Source organism: Bombus terrestris, chromosome 10 (genome assembly GCF_910591885.1).
Source record: "Bombus terrestris chromosome 10, iyBomTerr1.2, whole genome shotgun sequence".
Lineage (NCBI taxonomy): Eukaryota > Metazoa > Arthropoda > Insecta > Hymenoptera > Apidae > Bombus > Bombus terrestris.
In genome coordinates this window covers 7,811,827-7,830,270 of record NC_063278.1, presented here as the reverse complement: position 1 = coordinate 7,830,270, position 18,444 = coordinate 7,811,827, and the positions used below count along the sequence as shown (strand labels likewise).

The 18,444-nt window shown below is 39.7% G+C and overlaps 1 protein-coding gene across 2 annotated transcripts in view; it reads left to right on the top strand.

Annotated features, from left to right (window-relative positions):
- LOC100643169 (bifunctional heparan sulfate N-deacetylase/N-sulfotransferase) overlaps positions 1-18,444 on the top strand; it is a 368,987-nt gene that overhangs the window by 171,343 nt on the left and 179,200 nt on the right. The gene's annotated exons all lie outside the window — the stretch shown is intronic.

Sequence of the window (18,444 nt, the reverse complement as noted above, 5' to 3'; positions counted from 1 at the left end):
ACACACATATAAACACGCGTACAGAAGGTTCTTGCGTATAGTTCCGGCTCAGCGTCCCTCATATTGCAAGTATTATGCGAGGAAAACGTCCGGCCCGTGAGTTCCTTGCGTCCTCTCGCCAGTTTGCACGTATAAACGCGGCTTTTGTCCTCCGGTGGCCAGCCGAGTGTACCATGGAAATGGGCTTATTTCGCGTACGCGTGTGTACACACGCCGCTGTACGTGTAGCTACCGCTTCAGTCCACTAAATAAGCGGCCTGGGCTCATTCACGCGCGCGTTCTTCGCGAATGGTTCAATTCAAGCTGACGCGACGGTCCGGAGACCCAAACGGTACCACGTCCCCGAGCGCGAATATTTGCGGCTGGCCACGCAACAACGTTTGTACCCACCAATGGAGCCTTTCGTTAGATGGAAGGGACAGAATTCTGTTAGCGATAGTTAGATAGTTCGATAGACGAAGAAAACTTTCTCCTTTGAGGATTCAAAATGGTATCGATTGCGTATGATGGTATAAGCGAGTTAACGCACGTTGCAAAGTTTGCTTGTGTTTGCTTGAGTTTCGCCAGCGAATCGTCGGTGAAGGACTAGAATAGCATAGTATTTTGAATTTTGGAACTTTCAGGGCGTGTAAGTTTGAATTAGTAGCTCAAATTGGATAAGGTTGGTCATGTTATTTTTCTTTTTTTATTTTTTTATTTTTGAGGTTGCGCAGGTAGTTCGAATTAGATAAGGAAGAATTGGGAGATGGAGTGTTATGTTTTTTTATTTTTGGTTTTTCGGAATCTATAGATAGTCTAAATTAGATAAGGGCGAGTTGAGAGATGGAGTGTCGTGTTGTGTTTTTATTTTTGGTTTTTGGAGGTGGCTGGCTAGTTCGACCTAGATAAGGGAAAATGGAAGGACGAAGTATTACGTCGTTTTTTATTCTCCTCTTTGAAGATGAATCGATGAATTTTGTCAATGTCTTTCTTTATAGAAACGTTTTTCACATTCCGTTTTAGCTGATAAATAATACAATGAGTATTTTTCTTTGAATCTTTTATATATTTTCGTATATTACGCGTAGAATATACACTCTAAATTTGCCATAAATGCACGATCTACCTATCGTCGGAAGTAATTCTCCTTACACTTTATTATACGCTTCAAAGAACACTAAAACTTTCCTGTACGATATTTATTCCTTCCTAGACAGTTTCCAATACCTCAGCTAATTATAATGCTCAGTGAATACATTATACGCTATAAACTACAAGGAGGAAGAATGTTAGAGAAGTAGAAGGCGAGAAGGGTTGGCTCGACCACCTAGATATTACGGTGCAGACCATTTGAAAACCGATAAACCGTAGGAGAAAATCGTCGTGGCCCGACATATCGTTTTTAACTTCCCTCCAACCTCTGTATTTCATCCCTCCTTTAGGTTTCGATCGGCAGTCGCGTGGAGGAAGGTAGCAAACCCTCGCAGGCAACGTCTATTTACCATAAAATAGAGTTTCCAGCTCTCCAGGTTGCGAGGTCTGCATCCCGCCATTTATTTCTTCCCCTCTTATCGGTTCATTCGCGATACGTAAGGGAAAATTCAAATCATCGTGCTGCTAGGCGTTGCCTCGACTTCGTGCGAGTTCGTTCGAACTGAAAATGTTCCGCGCCTTTTTCTCGCCCTCTAACGACCCAGCGTTCCTTTCTTTCGACCTTCTCGCTATTGTATCTTCCTGTATATATCGCACAATTTTTCTAACCTTCTATCATATAATCGAAATACATAAAATTATCGATATTTCTTTCAGTCGTTAAAAAGGGGAGAAATGAGATGTTCAAGAAAATGGCAAAGATATAACAATTCTAAAGTCGAATAAAGAAAGAGAAAATTAGGTGACATAAAATTGACTGACAATGCACTAAATTTGAAAGCTGTTCCTCCACGAAACACGAAGAATGTGACTTATTAAACTTTTCTCCTGCGATTTGCATATTACCAACCCTTCTCACCTTCCTCTACGAACATCTCCGTAATCATCCAAATATGAAACCTAATTTCTTTCCCTCGAACCAGCTATAAAACGCGAATCTTCCCCCGAAGAATATAACTTCGCCGTTGTCGTTCTCGTCGTAAAAAGGACGAACGACGGGATAAATCTCACTTTATAAGGGATGTGCGCCGGGGCCACGTACGAGGAGTTAGCGTCACTTTCATCGGTTCCGGAGCGGCGGTACACACGGTGTCGCGCGTACAAACCGAATCCTGCGACGTCGTCGTACAGACACCGTTCGAAACTTGTGGAAACTTCACGATATCGGAAGCACCGCGACCTATCTTCTTACTCCAACCCCTTCCATCCCATGTTACGTAACGAAAACTCAAAGATCTCGTTGCTCGCGATTTTAGTATCGCTCCGAATTGCACGATTCCCACAAAACTCACGCCTTTTGGCACTGTGCGGTTTCCCGGCATTCGTTTTTACGCTTTTCGAAAATCGATTCTCGATCAAGATAAACTACCAGTCGTTGATCGCTCGTAATTCCGAATGCGACACGTGTGTGATACGACTCTTTGGAATATGACACTGTAAATGATTCGAGAACGTTGCCGGGATATGCGGAATTAGAGGAGAAATTTAAATATTTAACGATTCCGAGTAAATATTGTATCATGAACAGGAATTCTTGCTGGTTAATTCAACTGGAATATTAATTTCATATTTGAATAAGAATTCCTAACGTTGAAGCAGTATTTTGAATAATGAACACTTAGGATAATGGAAAGAATTAATCGTACGATACGTTCGAATTTTTCTGCTGTCTTGGATTAAATCATTGTATTTTAAAGATGATCTTCGTGCAGAACCGCGATAAAAGAAATTTATGAAACTTGAAATCATATAATCTGGAACTTCTTGCACGATGATTTAATTGAAAGTAACATAAAAATAGAAAGTAATAATGTTAACGAACTTATCAGTTACAAGTTGCTTATAGACCTCTCTTCCACCAGTTCATATCAACGAGGATAGTGAAATCACTTCTAGTCTCTAAAATTTGTTTGTAAAATTAACTTTCATTGGCTAATTCGTTATCAACATTTGAGAAAGTTTATTAATGATAATTGTTTGTAACTTCAACTATACAATTATATTTGTCTCATTACCGAACTTGCTTGTTGCATGTACAAGAGAATGTATTAATACCAATGACTGGAAACTTGTGACTTGTACAACTTAACTAGGAATATATTACTTCGATAAGACTATGACAGTAGAATTGATGTGTAAAGAACAGCACGAAAGACACAAGATTCATACATCGAAAAGTCAATCATACTTCAACTTCTCCTTCAACTTTTCCTCAAAATATAATACGCCAATCAACTCGTATGACTGGAAAATCTTTTCACACCAGCAACTCCAATCTTCCATCAAGTTTCTTCACCATATCAAGCTCGTTTCGTTACGTAAGCCGTCGTAATAAAATCGTCGACGAAACGACACGAGTACTCGTGACATCTCACGCCAAACCGCAATGTCTTGGGTAGCCAACGAATGGGAATAAATTTTATAGTCGAGCCGAATCGATCGAGTTCCTGCTGTTCGAAGGAGCTGGAAGTTATCGGGGCCAGAGCGATAGCTAGAAGCCACTTTCTCGTCTTTGTGTGGATTGCTAAAGGCTGCTATCCCTTTAATGGCGCGAAGACGAGTTAACTTTGTCCTGACGTCTTTCGCGACAAATATTTGCTCGACGATATCCATGCCCCTTCTTCGATCGCTCTTTTCTCCCATGGCCATATTTCGTCGAACGATGTTCGCGAATTTGTCTGTTTTTATTTAACGAGCTACTCGTGTACGAGTATACGCTTTTATGTTTTGGAGAATTTCTGAAAACAAGAAATTTAACAAATGTTGGATAGGGAAACGTCAGGTATCACGTGAAAGTAACTAGGAGGTTAGGAGGGCTATCGCTGATGCGGCAACTACGAAAGCTGGATTGCGGTAACGTTACAACTTTTGCTAACTGAATTACCGCGACGCGCTAACTTGCGGGACGAGGTTGTTTCAGTGCAGCGAATTTAGCGTCGAGTCTGCAGCACTTACGACGAAAAACTTAACCCGAACTATTTTATATATTTATTTACGTAGTGTAACTGGAGACTTTCACCGTCTCTCTTTACAGTTATATTAAAAGAAGTTAAGTAACTTGATTCTAACGACAAAGACTCTTCATATTTACTATATTTTTCTATATTATTGCTATATATATAACATAATATAATATACATGTTACTATATCTAACGATCTTTGATTAAATTATTTTTTAAATTTAACACACACGTTCATGACACGTATATGTCATACTTGAAAATTTGTTTATTTTACTTATCGATCTTTATCAATCCAGGCTACGGTATCTTCTGGCAAAATAAATCTCTTATAACTAGACTACGGAAATTTATGCAAATTTTAAAAAAGAAAAAAAGTAGCCCCTCGTCGAATGCTATTTGCCAAGTATTACAACGAATATTGTACTTTGAATATTTTATATATTTTTAGACACCTTTATATAATTTAACCTCTTAACGTGCTAATATCTCTCCAATTTACTGTTTCCTGCAGCGAAAGGCAACTGCCACTAATTCACCAGTAGCGAACTAAAGAAAATTTTGTTCGTTACTGGACTAACTACCTCTTTATCAGCATGGAACGTGAACGTAGCGCGAACGAGACAAAGGGGGTGCGGAAACGGCGTTTAATTCTCGGTAGAAGCGCGCGTAACTCTTCTGTGCAAACACGTCGACGCGACGCGTAGCGATCAGCTAAACAGAAACGGATGCCCAATATACGGCGACGGTTGTTGTACGTGAACTGGGGCGCATCGTTTCTTCGATGTTCCTCGAAGGGAAGAATACGTATATTCGGTCACGTACGAGGTGAGGGTCGGAATGGGTCGCGTGAAATTCATGATCGACTACGAGACACGTTGTTTATTCGAGGAAAATGTCCTGCTACCTTTTTCATGCCGTTTGCGTATGTGGATAAACAACGATAAAACTGCATGGAACGAGCGTCGTATAGCGGTCATTGGCGCATTGACTCGCGAGGAAATTGTCAGCGGTTGTTAATCTTTCGCTGAATCGAAGAAGAGACACCGAACTGGCAAGAGAGAGAAATCGGAGAGAAATTGTAAAAAAAAGTCACAGTATCATCCGTCTTTCCTTATTGGAGACGATAGAGTCGCATCGTAATAAACCAGTGGTTACCTTTCTGTTTTAATACGGAGGAGCGAGAATTATATTCTTCGCGTCACATTACGCTGTCTTCAACGTTGCTGGTAAGATGAATGTATGGGTTGGCCCTGTTTCATGAATGGTAAAAGCTACTTTAACGACGAGTTCAGTAACTGGAGGATAGTCGAGGAGTTACGTTAATTCTTTAGCAACCAACCGAGATGAAGCTGTAAACGTTTATAATAAGAATCATCCTAAGGATAACTTCATTTTCGCGAAAGTCGTGGATTATTCTGAGATCTTAAATGCCGTGCATAATTCATACTGTAATGAAAGTAGTTACACGAAGTGTTGTCGCTCGGTCTCCTTAGATCAATATCTTACGTTACCAAGTCTATGAATATTTCTGTCAAAAGCTCTTTGTCTTTAGTATTTACATTGTTTTAATTTCTTTATCTTTCTATATTGTTTCGTTCAGCTTCTATTTTTCCTGCAACAGCTCGCTGGCTTCGAAGATATACTGTTTGAAAACTGTGCTTTTAGATTCTCGAATAAAAAATGCAGTTGATTTATTCCGTGAGCAAATTTTCTATAAACTTCCTTCTGACTCTGCATGCAACTTGTCAGATTGGCACGTGGACTGCATACTACTAACACAAGATTCATAACTTCGAAATATCAATGGTATATGATCGGTCAGGAAGTTCAGGTACAAAAGATACTAGAAATTTCCAATCTCGTAAGAAACTGGAAAATTGATTTCCGCCTCGAGAAAACTCGTAGTAGATTAAATTTGTGGCTTTAAATTGTTTTTATTTTCAATTCAAATATTCTCCGCCTCCTGTTTTGAAGAAATCCGAAGAAAAATGTAATAGATATCGATCAAGGGAATTTATAAATTTTAATTTCGTTTAAAAAGGCACCGGACTAATGTATATATTTTTCTAAAAATTCGAAATCTCATCGAAACCTTGTTCAGAATACTTTACGATTCCATGTTTCCCGGTTTAATACAGAGAAGTCAGTCTGGGGGTGAAATGTAAATGCGAATACCGGCAAGTGTAGATTGAAAGGTTCTCTCCAGCATATCTTTGCTAAGGTTTCCGGAGGGCAAGGATTCATCTTACGTGCGATTTACCCTGCATCGACCCTTCCGGCTGTTCCATATCCGTTTAGCCAAGGTCTGACCCTTCTCGTAATATCGTCCCCATTTCCAAGAAAAAAGAGTTCGGTCCTTTTTTATATTGCCCACGTGTGCCAAAGAAACGGCCTGAAAATGATACACGTGTGCAATATGTGCAAGAAATTTCATCAATGATACCTTGCCCCTCCGATAATACAATTTCTATATGTACATACGTATATTTCCAAAAAATCCGATGGAAGCTGTTAATACTTTTAGAATAATTGATTATACAAGAAACTGTATAAATTCACGCGTCTCTATTGAATGGAAATATCGATGAATTTCCCTCTATCGAATTTCAAATTTCGTGGAAATAAATTCCAGTTTATTCGTTGGAAGCCATATTTCATCGTACGTATTTTTCCTCCTTTTTTTTTTTTTCTATTTTGATAAAACCAGACTGGTACACACTATACTATATAAATGTACCGATACTGTAAAAATAAAGTAAAAACATAAAAAAGATAACCGTCTCTCCCTTTCCGTGGGGGGAAAAAAATACGTCGGCTCCACCCATCCCACATAAAATCGGGACGACAATGCGAAACCAAGTCTACAATTAAACCGAGTAAAATCTCGTTTCAACGATGGAACTCAGAAACAGGATACATCTCGGGAATAGCAATTTGGAAAGTTCGTTTTGAAGAAAATAGCTCGTTAAGGGGATCGTGATAAGAATATCGAGAATCGTGGTTATGTATCGCGACGTCTCGTCGGCGTTTCCACGACTATTTAGATATTCTACGGTGGCTACCGGTGACAAAAGCGTCGCTCGATGGGAATTCAGCATACTTTCGTCGTATGGCGATGTAAAAACAGCCGCGGGAACAGGTTCGAAGGCGGATAAGCCGCTAGGTGTCCACCTGTTCTACCATTTGCGTTTTAAACTATAGCTTCGTTAGGTAGGTTGCTTTGTATTTTGAATAACAATAAGGAGATTGTGGATTTTTATACGTTTGTAGGAAATTTATAGATGCAAACATGCTCAGAATGCATATGGAGACTCGAGAACATGATAAAGTAAACTGTACATATGAGGTAGATTTTTATACGTGTTGGTTTATTAAAGAGACGAGTGAAGAATTCGTAATTGTCAGTTGTATTAAAATCACTTTAAGTATACAAGTACAGAGATAGCATGTGCGGGTCGTAATCGTCGCACGCTCAATGCTACTGTTCAACTGTACGCTCGCTATTCCACTAACTGACTCGCTATAATCACTCGCTATGCTGACTGTACTAAAGAACACGTTCGTCTATTTGTATCGACCGGTGGTATTATAAAAAGTTCAAATGTAACTCCGGTTGATGATTACAAATAGCGGCGATAATATTTTGTCCGGAGTTCGTTTACCTTTGAACCTAGTAAATCAAAACAACGTTGGTATTCCAAGGCACAATAATATGAGTCTCTCCTGATTCAAATCTTCCGTTGACTCGTGTGCCGCTACACATATTTATGCAAATTCATATTTTTACGCAGCTAAGTTAATGGAACTCGAGCAGAAATTTGTGTCGTGTACTAAATATGTATTTCGTAATGAATATTCTACGATAAGTCAGTACAAATTCGTTAGTTTAACAAATATTTTAATCTAATATTACGAAGTGTGTTAGAAAATATTGAATAGCTCTTTCGACATCATTTAATCTTTTCGTAAAACATTTTTCTGTACGGAGAATTATTTCACTCAAAATACTCGCCCGACTTAAATGACTCGACCTGTACAGACTCGTGTTCTCTATCATTTCTAAAATTCCAGAAATCCCCGGCATTCTAAAATCACCTAATCAAAACTGAAACTCTAATCACAGGATTATTCGGAAGATTAGAGAATCCGTGCTTACAACTTGCCCATTCTCGGCCCTGAACCGTAAACTACCATCTCGAGGAATATTCCGGCTATCGAAATAAGCTTCAAATATTCCACGACTTAACAATGTCCATGCAACATGTCCATTAGGAACAAGAACCGTGCGCGATAACAGGCGAATCGTGGCTGCTTTAAATAGGAAAACAGCGTGGAAGCCGGCGGCTTGGGCAAGTTGGACGGTGGCTGCTTAAGGATAAACTGTTTTACTTGGCGCCCGGAAGCGTAACAACGCAACCCCTCCACCCACGAAATACGTAGTAAGTAGCTTAGCCGTGTTTACGCTCCCGATTCAACTTTATCCTGCATCCGCGAGTATTTAGCGACCATACACGGCCGCCTATACATATAATAGCATCGCTTCGACTTCAAACTATTTCGCTTTACAATCAAAATTCTGCCTGGGATCTCTCTCGCTTCTACCATCTCCGTATCCGCTGTTCAGGCATTATAAATGCAATCTCGTGTTCCGCTAGTTCGTTGTGAGACGATCTCGACTAGCGGAAATTTAGTTTTACGTAATGACGAAATCGCCAGCGCCGCGGTTATGATACTATCGCTATCATATGATATATCGCTAATCAGTGTACGGTATCGGAATACGAAATACGATCGAAATTCCAGGATGTGGACGAATCCAATTTTGTTTGTTATTCGAGTGACAAGTAGTTATATTCTCTTTGGTTACAGCAAGCTAGAATTTTCGTTATTCTTGATGGAGACGTGTTGAAATATTCGTGAGGTGGAGTATTATACGTGTCGGTTTATTAAAGAGACGAGTGATAAAATTGTAATAGTCAGTGTATATTAAAATCATCTTAAATACAAGTACAGGGATAGTGTATGCTGGTAGTAATCGTCGCTCGCTCAATGCTACTGTTCAATTCTACGTTCGCTATTCGACTCTATGGCTCGCTATAAAGATTCGCTATAATGATTCGCTATACTGGTTCGTTATATTGACTCGCTATACTAACTGTCCTAGAGAGCACGTTCGTCTGTTTGTATCTACTGGTGGTATTATAGAAAGTTCAAATGTAACTCCGGTTGACGATTACAAATAGCGGCGATAATATTTTGTCCGGAGTTTGTTTACTTTTGAACCTAGCAAATTAAAACAACGTTGACACCCCAAGGCACAACAATATGAGTCTCTTCCGATTCGAATCTTCTGTTGACTCGTGTGTCGCTACATTTGAAAATTTTCCTGTACTGTTATGTTTTGAGTAAAATTATACAGAATAAATAAGAAAGAAAAATTGGCACGAAGAAAATGGTAGAACTTTGGTCTTTTTGCTTACAACAATTTAACTCGGATCATTCTAAGACCAATAGCAATCTATTTTTCTTTAGAAAATTTGATAATCTTTTTCTAATTAATATACGTGTTGATAGAACGGTGGAATATCAGAAGTGATCGGAATGGACAGAGATTGCTTTGTTTTCCAAAATTACTCTTTCACAGCAATGCGGCGTTTTGATGGGTGCAGCGGTGTTCAGGTACTCAGTCGAAGAATTACGATCAAATATAAGAGTGAAGTTTCCGTCCTCACAAGCGTCACGTGTTGCAGCGTAACAGTAACTTTAACATATCTCAAATTGCGTGACTAGGTAGAGTACCACGATAGTTGAGCGAAGTGGCAAGTAACAAAATGGTAGAAGTTTATATAGTATAATGGCTAGGAGAAAGTTTAAATTTCGTAAGCGCAATTGTCACTGCAGAGGGAAAGACGGGGTGGGGTATAACAGGGTGAATTTTGTAAATCGCATATTCCGAACTTTGGACTACGATCTCCGAAGTTTTACAAATCTAATCGTGTTCTTGTTTCTATGAACGAATTTGCTAATCTAAAAAATGAAAGATCTCTTAACATAACATTCAAATTAGAATAAATTTGCATAAACATCCGCGATCTAAACTGAACTCCATTGCTATTCACTCTAACATAGTCAATATATCCATCGTGCAATCTTACAAGTCCTGAATCGATAAAACTTAACAGTAACACGTGTATCCACATATATACATATGTATATACATATCTGTATTGGTTTCCTTATAGGATTACAATGTCTCGCTTCTACACGTACATATCACACACGATACTCAATACGATATAACAAAATGCAATAAAATACATCTTAAATAAATATCATATACACGCAGACTGTAAATCCATCTAAGAAAAGGCAGGATATCTTAAAGATGATGGGAAAAGCGGAACAACGATGGAAAAATCAGTGAAATACAGGCAGAGAAAGAGGAAGAGAAGGCTCTCGAGCAAGTCAATTCCCTTGGCGGAACAAAGCAGATCGATGCTCGAATAATCCGGTAGCGGGGAACCGGTGGCGCGAGCGTGTACATCCAATAAAAGAGGTTACTCATTCTCGCATCGAGTCGCATCAGCCACTTCGATATTGGGAAAATGCCACTCTTCGTAGGAGCGGCCGCACGCGCTCGCACGAAACACGACCGTGCTGCTTGCGATTCAGCCAGCGAGCACGTATTGCCATCGCGCGCTTGTCCGTGGAAAGGGCGACGCGTGTATGCATCAGATGCATCGTACGTTCACCCTTTTCCGTCTCGATATCCCCGTATTGCCAACACCTCTCGATATTCCTCCTCGCGACAGTATGAACGATTCTTCGCTCTGATACCAACGGAGATCTGCGATCTCTTAAACACCTTCGGCATCTTAAATCCTTGAAAGCCAACTTCGCGTTAACGGAATATTTCCTTTGGAACCTCTTTTCTCAATTGACCTATATTATCGAATTTTATGTTTTATTAATACTATTAATCGTGGCTGTGACTACGAATTTCCACGATTCGCTCAATATTCTCTTTGTTTCGTTATTTCTTGTATACGGATTTTACGATCGCGTAATGAAATTTTAAGAATTGCGTGTAAAATATTTATGCAATTATTTCTTCGCCGCTGTTTCTTACACTTCGATTCCACGATTATGCTAGAGATAAAAAGTCTGAAGTATTCGTAACCTTGTTGAAATGAAAGTGCGTTGAATTTTTACATGATCAGTTACATGTACATGGAGCTTGCCTCGAATTTTGCAACAGACATCGTCTGTCTTGCCTGGATAAAAGTAATTCCAGCGGTGTATCGTTAATCTTTGTCGCTTCTACTCAGATATGAAATTATGAGAATTTTCTTTTTCCCTATTTCTTTCCTTTTTAAAGAAAAGTGGGACTGATGAATTTGTTCCCATGGGATCACCAATTTTTTGTTATTTGTAAATCGATAGGATTAATCTCGCTAGTACATTCTTGTTTCTCTATCCATTCTGCCGAAAAACAGAATTATAAAATTTTCCGCCGATTTTAAAAAAGAAATGAATTCTTTCTCTCTCTCTCTCTCTCTCTCTCTCTCTCCCCTTTTGTAGCTCGAACCGTGATATACGGAATTTTCGTTGGATTAGCAAACGGATTTTGTCAGTTTTAATTTGGTTAGATTAAACCGGGTTGGTGTATCTTGATCCCTTCTCGGTGGCTGCCAAAGAAAGATGAAAAAAGAGTACAACGAACTGTTTTAATTGAACTGTTGCGCCATGAATTTTTTGCGGAATTAACGAACGAAATTCGTCGGTTCTAATTTATCCGTGTATTTTCTGCTCTTTAGATACACTGGCTTCCAGTATAAAATAACGAACGTTTCAAACCCCGCGTCTTTCTCACCTTTCGAATATAGAACTATCTCCGAACCGATGTAAAACTCCAGGTACAAGATATTAGAATGAATATATTCATCTAGAATAAATATATTCCATGGTTAACAAAATACATATGAAAAATGTCAGCTAAATGTAAAATATCCTTTCAAATACTGGTTTTCAGTCATTCGAAAACACATCCTGAGTTAGAGTTATAAAAAACAAGTTATTAAAGCACAGCCTTTCATTGGGAAAGAAATCCTTTTTTCATCGGGAATTATAATAAACAAAAGAATTTCTGTTGAATCTAGATCAATTTTAATAGAACAAACATATATATACGAACGTTACGTCCCTTTTTAGATCATCAGCCTTTTTTAATCCACTTTCTAATTAATAATCATTAAAACTCAGAATCGAATTCAAACTCTATTCTCCTCTACTACTTCCATTAATTTCTACTAAAAAAAATGCACACATACACGGACATCTCCTTCATAAAAATGCTCCCCTTTTAAATCTATTCTTAGGTAATAGAAAAAATTCCAAGAGAAAGAGAAATCGTTCATTTTTCATTGAATTGACATAAGCAAACTAACCACTGCCAAATCCAATCTAATTCAAACAAAAAATCACAAACAGAAACTCACAGACACTAAACCCTTTCATCCGTCCATCGAACAGAGGCAAACTGAACACATAACAATCAACTTACCAATCGAAAGAATCCGCTTGCATCACTAATTCTCGGTTCATTGATCCCAATGCGTTAAGGAGCGTTCACACCATCAATATTGTTGTCGATATTATCGTCATTATTTGAGGCTCGCAACATTGTATTGACAATTTATATATATATGTATTGATCGTCTAAGAGGCCCCTTACGGACTACAATGTTAAGAATTTTAAATATCGACAATAATGTCGATTGTCTGACCGCTGCTTTAGTCATCGTCCATCGATACTTATCGTTCCTCCCTTCCAACTTTTCTGCTTCTACCAATTCCTTTCTCTAATCCCCTCTCCTTTCGTTCACGTGGATTTAGCCTCGCACGAACCGCTTCTGCAATAGCGGAACTACCTATATGTATCCGGTAGTCGTTCCATCGAGTAGAGACAAGGAAACAGGGTAAATTTCGGTGTGGTAGAAAGAGAGTAAACGGGTGGTGTAAGCGAGGAAGGGGTCAGGGTGACTATAACAGCTTGTACAACGTAGCCTGCCCGCGCGAATTAACCGGGATGCAGCTGCAAACTGCACGCCCACACTGGTCGTTTTAGCTACTGGTGGCGCGAGTGACCCGATGGAAAGGCGAGGAACACGGGGGAAGACTCGGAGAGCGATCAAGGCCGACCGATAGAGTGAAAACGGTGCCGCGCGTATTATTTCTCCTGCGGTGGATGCGTGGGCGGTGCCAGTCCAACGGAGAAAATTTATTCCGCGAAGGAATTGCGACAGCTCACGCTGCAAGGCAAGGCGATACGCTTACGCGTTGGCGTCGCTTTCTTTTGAGCTCGGGCGCCTCTCGGCGGCATTTTTTCGCCAGCGAATTCAATGGCCGCCGAGCCGTTATTTATGCCTGACCGAGCGATCGGCTTTAAATTTAACCGCGGATACAGAGACCGATCACGTGTATACCCCACCCGGTCTCTAACGAATCTCGTTTCAACCTGGAACGAGTTATGGCAGCTTTAGGCGAGGATACGAATGTTTCGACCCGGCGATGATTGGATTTCTCCGGCGTGATTAGGACCGTTTGATTAGGATTTATGGAGATTCCGGGCCTTATGTTCTTTGGGGAGATACGACCAGGTTTGGCAATGAGTTATTACGAGATGTAATTTTCCCATTGATAAATATTAGGTGGTTTACGAGGGGCGTGAAGTAGTTGAAATTGTATCATATCGAAGGTTTATGAGTTTGATAATTTTAGCGTGTTACGTAATCTTTGCCTTAGGATCTTCAGGTGCTAAGCGCTAATTAATATTACGAATACATTTGCAGGTAATTTAATCTCTTGAGAGAAGAATCTTTCAGTTGTTTCATACGACATGATAGGATTCATATTTTTCTAGAGTAGAATTGTACGTGAAGAGAGATTAAATTTGATATACAGGCGTAAAAATGTATACGGAAGAAAGAAAATAAACCATTCTCTGCGTTGTTGCAACAGTTTATTGTCTCTTATCCTCTTATCGTATTCATGCGAACTTGGTTCAAATTAAAACAATTACGCTAAAAATAATCCATAAGTAGATAAACTTGCGGTTCTGCGTTGCATTTTAAACCGATGAAAATAAAGTCGTAGCTGATAAATGATTGATGGCAGTTGATGATCGACCATTATTATGCTAGATCGGATTTCGCAACAATAAGGCTGGTAATTGGACGAGATTATAATAAGGCACGGGATGCTGGGTCGTGCGTTCGGAGTTGGTTGACCAGAAATTCGGCAAGTAAGTTATCGACTCATAGATAATCGCGCGGACGCAGCCCGCATACCAAATCGTTCCACGGACCTACCCTCCGGCTCGTTCTGGACATTCCTTATCGTTCTCACGTCCGTTGCAAATTCCGCTGTTACGAGAAACCACCGACCAGCCTCGCAATTTCATCGTAGTCGTGTATCGTGCCGCTTTAATCCGAAAGGAAAATCACGAAAATATCGTGGTGGACCCTTCCAAGTTAACTTCGTGCATGATCGAAACTTTCTCAGCATAACCTTCTTCGTCTGCTGAATTTACGATATCGTGTTTGAATTACGATACCATGTTTGAAGAATGATTTTGGCATTCGATAAGAGACATTGATTTTAAGAATTATGAGCCATTGAATTAGTGAATTAAATCTCGTGCCTCGTGGGAATAGTCTGTTCCAATTTTCCGTTTAAACATTCCGTTTAAAAACCAAACAAATATTTTTTTTCACTATCAAACTTAATCGAACAAATTTCAATTATAAATGTCCACCATCCGCGAGTTTAAAATCAATACGAACCATAATTTGTCTGGGGCTATATATCTTCTCAACCCATTGATATTCTTTTTGGATATCACAATTCTCAAAGCGGCGGATTTTCTTTCAAAGATAAAAAGGAAAAGATCCAATTCTGTCGTAGAACCGAAAAATCCCCCATCCCCGATCGTAGTGTATCATTCGAGAAGAGTCACTTGCACAGCGAGAACCATCTCACAGGAAATTCACGAGGCGGCAAAGGCGGATGATGAAAAACGTCCTGCCAGAAATATTCGACGAGTCAGCGGAAGAGTCGACGTCTGCGTCGGCCACGAGGGCGTAGAAGAGACACGTTTCTCACGTGTTCGCCTCGGAGCGTCCGGAGAAATGTGTCTCGCGAAATTCCACGGTTCGTCCTCGATGGAGACCCGTTTTCCCCTACCCTGTCAAGATATCGATTCCCCCTGGAGGGGGCCACCAGAAGTATTCTCGAGTTCGCCAGCCCGCGGGGACTTTCTCAAGAGCCTTTCGAAGTCGAAGGGAAGCGCCACGGATCGGCCAAAACGCGGCAAGGAATAGTTTGCTCCAGGCTTACACGTTAGTTCCTGCCATGGTTTCCATATTTTTATCTCGCCGTTTTTTCCAACCGAACCATTTTGTACGAGTCAAAATTGTATCAGCCACGCGTTACAAGTTACCGATATTAATAAACATCCTCGCAGAATACTAACGATTTTGCCAGGGAAACAAATAAACATTTACAAGCAAACCTTACGAATTACAATATCGTAGAAAAGAGCTCTATAGTCTGTAACTTGTAACTTGTCAATTTACTGATATTGTCAATACGTAAATTATTCAAAGGCCAAGGGGATCTTTAATAAGAAAATCGAACGATGAGGTAAAGGGGACATCCTTGCAGTGAAGAGAAGTCGAGTTTCCAGGCCACGATAATGTTTTTGTCAGACTTAAACGAGGATCGTTTTCGTCCGACAATGAGGAAAGGCGAGACGGTCGTTAGAAAAGTGAACTCTCTAATTACCGGTGAAATTGGTATCGACGGCGCCGATTACCACCGGAGGACAAAGGGACCGCGAAGTGACGCCCTTTGTCCCGGCGAGTCCCCATTCAACACATTCAGGCCAGCCTCGACTCGCGATCCGTTTTCCCATTAGGGGTAGCGCTGCTGTAATACCCAATGAGCACCCACCAATGGCAGCAGACTGTGTCCATGGAAATAAACCGTCCTCTTTTGCCTACTGCTATAAATCCAATGGAAAAAATTATCGAGACTACAGAGAATTTCTGCGTAGAGTCGTCTGTCAGATGCATTTGTCCATCGACTTGATCTTAACATTTAGCCAATCGACGAAGAAGAAGCGGCTCCGTTTCGTAGATTTCTCTTCGAGTTGATGGATGTGTTTCGAGGATTCGTGAAAAATAAAGAGAAGATGAAAAGTTGAACGAAGATACTTCGGTTGATTTTTAAGTTTCGCTAATTAAAAGCCAGACACCCTATACATTCAAAAGATTCTTCGAGTTTCTTTCCCGCTACGCTGTGGAAGAATTAGAAATGTATCAAACGATGCGATTTTCTCGTTTCCCGATTGTGGTATAAGATCAGTCTTATCTAACAATGAGTAAATTACAATAATTAAAGGTTAATCTAAAAATGAGTAAAAGCTATCCTATAAAATTTGGAATCGCTTGCTTTCCCTACGGCGATTATACCAAAGCCGCAGAAAATTTTGTTATTAATTCGAAATTAATACCACAAATGGCAACAGTGGTGTTCTTTATTTCCATAAACGTTGGAATAATATTTCCATGATGATAGAACTCTCGACTACTTTTCTTTTGATCTCTCTGTATTTCTAGACCGCGTAACAATTTCAAAGTTTAAGCCGGTAGTGCAGAATTAGATTTGTACATTGAACAGTGCCGTTATAGCGGCAAACACGGATCACTTGGTCGCTGACAAAGACATGGTTTCCGAATCCCATCGGCATTGGAGACAGTTGTAATTTAATATATCGGGAATCGACGGATATTCGCAGCACGATTCGAAATCGGTGGAACGTCCGAGAGAAATTACGACGACGCGGCACGTCGCGACGGACTCGCACGTCCACCGTTTATACGTCGGTCCGTGTTCGGATTAATTTAATGAACCGCGATGTTTGCACGCGTCTCTACGTGCGTTTAATGTCGATCCCAGCTGAAGTCGATGCCACGACAATGGTATCGGTTATATTCGCTGATAAAATCGTTTTGCATTGAATCGTATTCTTCGCTTACAAAAAGATATATTACGTATTAAGCAAGCAGAGATACGAATTTTGATTTTCACTTCATCAAAAGTTATTTTCATCTGTCTGTTTCATCGTACCAGGTTTGTGATAATTACGGAATAATTTTATGCAAATATTTATTAAATGTTTTATAACAACTTTCATGTTAGGATTATCGTTTCAATTTTAAACTCGTATAAGAAAATCGTCACGACTATTCTGATTATTCGCGTCGATTAGTAAGGGAGTTTTCGTATTTTTATTACAAATCTTCTTATCGTTATGCGTGTTTTATAGTAAATGTTTCCCTTTCTAATGTGATTGATAATTAACGATAGAACAAGAACGGGTGATATCGTCTCGTCAAAGTAAAACTCGGACGAACGACGTTCGATGCACACCAAATACTGAAATTTCTTGGATAGAATATACAACTTTTAATGGAAATTTGAAAATTTCTAACGTTGGATGATAAAAAAGAAAGAGTAGAAATATGTCGCACAAAAAAAATTGCCGTAACTCGTGACGAAGCGAAAGAGGAATGTTTGCAGGAATTTCATCTTTTTGTTGTTTCGCGTTGAATGCATCGCGTACGTTGATTTATAAAATATAGATTATCCAGTGGCCGATCGCACGTGCGTCGACTCGATGAATCATCTCACAGGTGTCTCGATGGCTTTTCGTATCGATCCGGATGTGTCCGCAATGAATTTTAGTTTACCACGGTTCAGTGCAAATGCAAATTTACCATGCTATTAAGGCTCGATCTTTTAATTCGAATATCACCGAATCTACATTTTCATACGGAGGATATATTATTGCTTTATTTCTTTCGCGAAATATCGAAGCTTGTCACAAACACGCGTTTCCGAGAATTTCATTTTGAAGGTAGAAAATTATTTTCCAGCGAGTTGCTCGATTTACATACGAAGCAACAAGGTTGCAAAGCTTCTGTGCAGCGCCTGCTTCAACAATTTAGTGGCGTTCGACTTGATTCTTAGGAAAATCACTATTTATATCTCGCTGACGTAGAGGTGCAAACAGAGGCTCGTAATTCGACGATTTAGAAGCGCATCGCGATTTAGAAGGCTGAATCAGCAGATCACTTTCGTTTTGATAGCTTATATCCTGACACGTTGAATGCTACAAAAGGCCTTAATACTTTTAATTCATATCAAAGTTAAAAACAAAAGTACGTTAAAATTTATACGCTCCTACAAGTTACCAGATCTTCAAAATCACAGGTTGTCATGAAA